At 39.8% G+C, this 7,557-nt stretch overlaps 1 pseudogene; it reads left to right on the top strand.

Annotated features, from left to right (window-relative positions):
• The first annotated feature begins 325 nt into the window (after window positions 1-325).
• LOC116701330 (forkhead box protein H1-like) lies at window positions 326-2,574 on the top strand (annotated as a pseudogene).
• The last annotated feature ends 4,983 nt before the right edge of the window (window positions 2,575-7,557 follow it).

Below are 7,557 nucleotides of genomic sequence, written 5' to 3'. Positions count from 1 at the left end.
CTCGATTTCCGTTCTTCACCCTCTGTCACGCTTTTCTGTCTCTCCTCTATCATCTCTCATAGGTTCCTCTAGGGGCCAGCAGCCATTCCCAGCTGTCGGTTACTACTCACACGTTTCATATTAAATAAATCAATTCTTTGCATCTTAATTGATGGGGAATTACCTGGGTGGTCTGGGTGTTTCATGATTCCTAATGTAATAGGGACAATTGTATTCAAAGTTCTTAGAGCTATCTGACTAATAGTCTAATACTAATAGTCCTGAGTAAAGACCTGGGACCCTTTGTTATCTAGACACCTCACTAAACTGCTTCTTGGAACAGACCCCAGAGCAGCTGGGTAACACAGCTTCAATCAAAGACAAGTGAAATCAGCTGGTCTGGTGTTTGGTCAAAATGGAACCTTGCAAACTCACAGCCGTCAGAGTCAAGTCCTAAACTTGTTTTTAAAGCAGTCAGCACAGGTAATGTATTGTGGCCTTTGAATGAGGATCACTTGTGTAAATTACCTTCGTCATTATATGGGACAAAGGACAATAGGTTTAACTTTAACAGGAGTGATGACGAGGGCTGTGCAAACTGCTGGAATGTGATTAGATTGCTCATTGGAATGCCAGTGTCACTCAGCTGTGTATTGTGTAGTATCAGACCGGGCTTTGAAAGGATGAAATCCAACATCCTAATGTCATCTCTTGAGAAATATGACTGAAGTTGGAACCTGGGTTATGTAATAATTCCTAAGGGTAAAATGTCAACAGTATCCCAGGTTGAAGGAGGAACAACACACACTAGTAGACAATTGAGAATCCGCTGAAGTTTGTCTACTGCTCCACTGTGAAAACAACTTCAATGTGATCACTACACATTTCACTAGTGAGTTCACGTTTGAGATTATTCAAAAGTGAAATCCACTCTGAAACTGTTATTAACCATTTTACATGTTAGTGTTTTATAATTAGTTTGAATGTTATTACCACAGCTCCAAAAGTTGACAATACTTTGAATGTTTGTTTGTTTGAATAGTACTTTGTTTTACTGTGGCTTGGATTGTACTTAATTCATACATTGCTTTGGACAAAAGCTTTTTCCAATTGAATACATGTATCTTGCATCAATTACTTTATATGAAGTCTGAAAACAAGTTCTAGTTAATAAATGACAGTATTAACATGTGTGCAATGTTAGACTTGTTTCCTTATTGAAAGCTTTGACATAAAGTTTGAAAGTCAGAGACCAATCATACTCTCAAAACATCTATATAGACATGCTGATGACCTTTTTGTAGGACTATTACTGTGATCACTGGCTCCACCTCGAGCAGTAATGGCTCATCTACTTATCAAAAGGTCCTCATTAACCTGCAGTGCACACCCTTTCATGTCCTATTGTCCTGACAGGACTTATATCCAGAGCTGACCTCTTCAGGTCCACATCTGCTCTCAGTGAGGTTGTGATCACACTTCTGTGTGTGTGAAGACCTGATTCCTCTGATTCCTCAACAAACAAGATGCAGAACAGGAGTGAGAAGTTTGGAGCTCAGCTGGCTCTCTGTGCTCCAGCCAGCAGCTCTCAGCGAGGTGTGTTCAGTAAGAGCACACCACCTACCTGGCTAAGATCGCTGTCGTCCCCAAAACGCTCCAGGCAAGATGCTCCCTTTTATTCAGGTAAGAGAGTCAAGACAAGGCTTGCCATAACTGTCTTGAAACATGATTGTCTTTCAAAACCTAATTTCAACTGGGATGTTTTGTAGTTGATGGACAGGCTGGCCACCACTAATTTGTGAAGAGAAATATGTGGAACAACATCAGAGTCTGTTTATCAACCAACAAATGTTTTGTCAAGGTAGGTTTTTATTTAAAAACGTGGATATTTCAAGTTAACTCATTCACTGTTTTATTATATCAACTTAACCTCAGTTTCTAAAAAAGCTGTGTTGTATGTTTCAGATTCCAGTGGTCCCAGATTCTCTGCACAGTAAGAGAAACTACTGGAAACTGGATGCCAGTCAGATCACAGCAAAGATGGTGCGTCGTCACTTCAAAGGAATCCTGCAGCTCTTTCCTGAGTTGGCCTCCAAAGTGGAAACGGAGAACGTGAGCAGACCACCCGAGCACTGCTCAGCTCTCCACTCCCCTGAACCTGCAGCCTGCACAGCTGTTCAGATCAGATGTGAGGTGAAGTTCAGCAGCCCTTTCTCCATTGAATCCCTCCTGAAGAGAGACAGTCCCTCTGCTCGGGCCTCCAGAGCGTCTCCTCTGTCCAGCGTGCGGGTCAGAGTGGAGCAGCAGCCTTGGTCCACACACAGACGAGCTGGGACAAAGAGGAGCTTCAGCTGGGACTCTGAGGAGCCTCTCCTCCTTCAAGCTTCAGCTGGAAGTTCCCCCATCTGCTCAACAGGGGGCAGCACACACCATGGACTCACTGCTAGTGCAGTTGCTCAGCCCATCAGGATGGATGTGTGCTCTGATCCCTCATTCCCTGTCTACACAAGAGCCGTGCTGCTCCCTATTTCACCACCCACACAGCAGTTACAATCACTTACCTGGACGCATTTACCCTGATGCTTTCCGTTTTCGTTTGTAATGGTATTTTTCCTTCTTCCAAATTGCACTTTTACATGTTATACACTTTGGAGTGGACCGTACACATCAGAGAGTTTCTTTAAAATCCACACTTCAAAGGACACAAGGCCCATTACTAGGTCCCATGTGTTTCTTGTTGTCGTATCTATATTTCTTTTATTTGTGGCTTTATTTTGTTTTAAAAAAACCTCATGGTTCTATTGACTCACGTTGTGTAATATTGTTTACAGGGACATATTCTGTGTTTTTTTTTTAAATTTTTTTTAGATTGTTTATTTTGTTTTGAGGTCAGCATGTGACCACGAAATGGCAACTTAGTATTTCAAAGTTTAGCTTGAAATAATGTCACCACACTCCTATGAAACACAGAACGATTAAGGTGTTTCTTCTGCATCCTACTCCTTAACTTTTTTTTTTTTTTAAACATTAGAGTTATTAGTCTTTTGTAGTTAAACTTCTGTATTCTCTCGCCATGCTTAGGGTTAAGGTCAGTGTAAAGACCTACAACATCTAATGGTGCATGCCAGATTACCATGCAAGTCAGTGCAGATGTTAAATTTGAACACTTGCACTTTAAACCCTGCTCCCTGATGCGGCAGTCACCATATTTATCCTTGACATTATACTGGGTTGACTGACCACTGTGGCAAGGTAAGGTGAGCAAATATGTAAAGGGTAAAATCTATTTGCTTTTCTACTTGCAGTACAGCGACGCTGCAATGTACATTCTCTGAACTATACCTGCTTAGTCCGTTTGAAATCTTTGGTACAACTCACATTGAGTTAGTATTAATAATAGGAGTAGAAGTTTTGTGAAGGACGCAGAATGTTTTTATCAAAAACTCTGAGATGCAGGTGTAGTCAAATTAGTTGTCATGGATTCATTTATTGAGGATACAAAGGCCCAAAGTTTGAGGCTTTTCAGTGCAAAGTGACTCTTTATGGACTGTACTGACAAAAATTTTATAGCACAACACTTCAGGACAAAGAATTGGCAGCCAGGCATTAGGTCTCACTCTCCATCACATGCTTGCTGTCAGGTCACTTGGATGCCATGAACACAGACGATACAGCTCTTCCTTTATGACCCACTCACTTAACACAAGACATTTGATCTTCACAATCAAGCTCAGGAACCAGAGGTAAAGAATACTGTGCAAGTGCCAAGGATTCCCTGAGATGTATGTAGCCAGAACACAAGAAATCCAATCAGACTAAATACACAGGTTCACATCAAAGTTTGCCCCAATTTTTTTTTGAACATAGCAATTAAACAGGAGGTTGGTCTAAGGCCTTGGAGGCATTTATTTAAATAATATGCTCCCGCAATAAAATAATTACTAAATCAGTTCTTTTTCATTATGTCTCCCTACTTGACAACCCTTATCAATGTCATGAATTTCTCACAGTAACATAAGAGCATGTGAGTCTTACAGTCAAAGAAAACTGAAAAGGTCTGTCTGAGACAAGAACTTGGCTGGACAGAGGCCAAGGAAGAGGAGTTGTTGGCATCGTGTACCCACCACACCCAACATACTGTGAGATTATTAGTGACGACCTAGATTGCGATGCAGCACTCTTGCCATCCATCTTTTTTTCCCTACCCCCCTCCCTCCACTGACTGGTCAACAGAGATTACACTCAGAGAGCAAGCCTGGCAGTCAGACAGAAAAGGCTCAGCAGTGACTGACTTGAGTGACACTGAGGTACGGAGACAAAAAAAAACACGTGTCTTTCCTTTTCTTCGCTGCTTCTCATTTTTCCACATTATTTCCATGCTTTCACTAATTTCAATCATATTCATCCTTTGGAACAGCTTCTTTGGATTGTTTATTAAGTCCTATCTCAGGTGAAAAGGGCCTTAGCCAGACACAGAAACATCTGCTGTTTGACATGTTTCTAAGTCACATTTTACATTAAAGTGTTGAGGAAATGAAACCAGGAGATTGCAGACCATATCAGAGGAAGATGGAGTTGGTCTGTCTGTCTAAGGACTAACTTCAGTTGCGGGTTGTGTTTACTGATTGAATAAACTGGTTCGACATTATTCTCCCTAATGCCATGTTGTGAAGAGATTGTTACTTGGTGTACAGGCCGTTATTATCTGGATGTCACAGATTTCCTGACCCACCCACCCTACGTGTCTGTATGTACGTGTGTTTTTATGTTACTCTGTTTAAAATGCGTCTCACAAATCCTTAATCTAAGATTAAATCAACCTCACGACAGGTGAGCTGATGTTAGTCTTCACCCCTAACAAAAATACGCCTCTCCTCCCTTTCAATGAGACAAGACCAAATTTTGTCTGGCCTTAGCATGATAATTAATGAGCGTGCATGTGTGTGCGTGCAGTTTTCAGCTACACAGTTCTTGCAGCTTGTTTACATGTAGGCCAGGGACAACACTGGGACATGCTGCACTGGGAAAGATGCACTATTATTAGCATAACTTCCATTTCCTCATATTTGACAGTGGAGTAATGAAAATCTCTAGGCTACTTTCATTGTTATTTTTCCATGCTTTGTGCAATTTAGTAAATACTTGTAGAACACCAGTAACACACGTTGTGGAAGATGTATTCAAGTAAAAGTAGCAATAGAACAACATATGGTACAGATATTTAATTACAGTTGTGCATTTAAATTTACCCAGATAAAAGTACAGAATGTCTCATCAGCAGAATGACCCCTTATTATTCTGTTTTTAAGCACTGAAAATATACTATAAGACATTTTTTTGCTGTTGTGGTTTGTCAATGTGAAGCCATTTGAGATACGTTGTATACTACTGGGTCGTTAGTATAGTAGGCTACTGCTAATATCATATAAGTATATCATCTGTTGATAGAAACTTTATGAAACTCATGATAATATTTAAAATAACTAGTATCTAGAAGTGGCAAATAAATGTAGAGTAAACAAAACGATATTATCTCTAATCGTGGTGAGGTTGGAGTAGCCTAAAGCAGCATCAATGGAATACTCATCTAAGTACAGTATCCTCAAATTGATTTATACATAACGTTAGCTACTTCACGCCACGAGAAATACACACAGCTACCATGAATATGTTTAATGTAAAACCAGGCATCACTGTTGAATACAATACAGTAGTATAGGCTACATTCTCCTAACTCCCCATGCCGTAATGTCTTGAGTAATACTGGGGCTGACCTAAAGGTGTGGTACTCGGAAGTAGAGGAATAAACAAAGCACCACCTTCACCACAACAATTCAGCAGTCACGTCGCGCTCGTCTTCCTCGCCCCCCCATCCGCCCTGCACCGCCCACATCAGCTGCTGTTATTGGAAATACTGCGTTCAACGTGAGGGGCTGTGCTGCGTTCAAGACTGAGCACATTAGAAACTGGCACATTCAGTCTTTTGCGATTCCCTGTTTTGGTTGAGGGTGTTGATTTTTTTTTTTTTAAGCTGCACAAAGATTCTGTGAATATAACATTTCATTGGTTAAATTCCTAGGATATTGATCTAAATCATGTAACGTAGCTATATCATTTATCTTTAGTAATATTTATTAATATATTCTACTTACTTTACACTCTATTGCATGTCGAGGGAAATTGTAATTTTTACTCATTCATATTTTCTGACAGCTATAGTTGGAGCTAGTTACTTTACAAATCAGATTTTATGCAAACGTATGATGCTTGTTGTAAATTAAATACGCAAAAGTAGGCATGTACAATAGTCAATATTTGCTTCACCTAACAAAATATAATGGTAAAAACCTACTTACAATAACATTCCCCAATAATAACTAAACACTCCCATGGATATTTTTTCTGCATTTAACACTTTTACTGTTGTATACTTTTATTAATAGGACTATATTTGGCTAATAATAGATGCAGGCATTGACTTGTAATGTAGTATTTTAGCAGTGTGGTATTGTTACTTTTTCTTCTGTAAAACACCTGAATAATTCCTTCACCACTGTTCTTTTCCTACTTCATTGAATTGTAGGTCTAATCACGGAAGCAGTATGTCAACACCCCTGAAGGCACATTATACACCACAAATGACCCCCTGCAGTGTCTACTGTTTGAATGTGCGTAAAAACTGCTGGTTACCTAAAACTGTTTCAAGTTCCCTTAAACTTATGTTTTAAATCTACAGACAGGGATTCTCATAGTCTTGAAAATATAATTAACTTTATGGAGATACGTAGTCTTGTATCTACGTCTTTATGTACTGTTACTGCATGTTAAATTACTTTTATAGATCAAGATAAAAAAGAGCAGGCCTATCATAAGGGGCATCGCAGTAAAAAACACTGACAGGCCCTTTAAATAGGACAATCAAAATTTACAATTATTCACTTTATTGTATTTGATAAGTTTTATGATAAGTTTTAGGGTGGTGATGCAGTGGAATACCACATGCTTTTGGTGTGGGAGATCCGGATTCAATACCCACCGCGAATGCATTGACCATTGTGTCCCTGAGCAAGACACTTAACCCTAGTTACTCCAGTGGCGTGCACCTCTGATATATTTACAATTGTAAGTCGCTTTGGATAAAAGTGTCGCCAAATGACTGTAATGTAACATACTGAGGACTCTATTGTCCTGAGCCATGTAGGAGAGACCTTGATTTACAACAGTTATAATGCTTTTATCTGTTTTTGATGAGAGTGTTTTGTTTGTTTATCCAACAAATAAGGTTGGATAAACACATGAGGTTATAAGTCAAGTCAACTAACGCTTCAGTAACTATAACACTTAGACAGTGAAGTGGTATGCAACACAACTTTTCCCCCAAAAGAACTGTCATCATTGAGAATCTACCACAGTATTCCTTCCCTCGAGCAGTGCAGTATGGTGTAGCCTGCAGTGAGTTAACCACTGCATGATTTCCCTGACCGTGAATGACCCGTGACTTGAGGACATGCTGTCAACCGAAAACATCCTTCACACACACACACACCACCCACACACACCATGCACACAACACACACA

The sequence above is a fragment of the Etheostoma spectabile genome, chromosome 14, assembly GCF_008692095.1.
Source record: "Etheostoma spectabile isolate EspeVRDwgs_2016 chromosome 14, UIUC_Espe_1.0, whole genome shotgun sequence".
Taxonomy (NCBI): Eukaryota; Metazoa; Chordata; class Actinopteri; order Perciformes; family Percidae; genus Etheostoma; species Etheostoma spectabile.
This window is presented reverse-complemented; position numbering and strand designations above follow the sequence as displayed.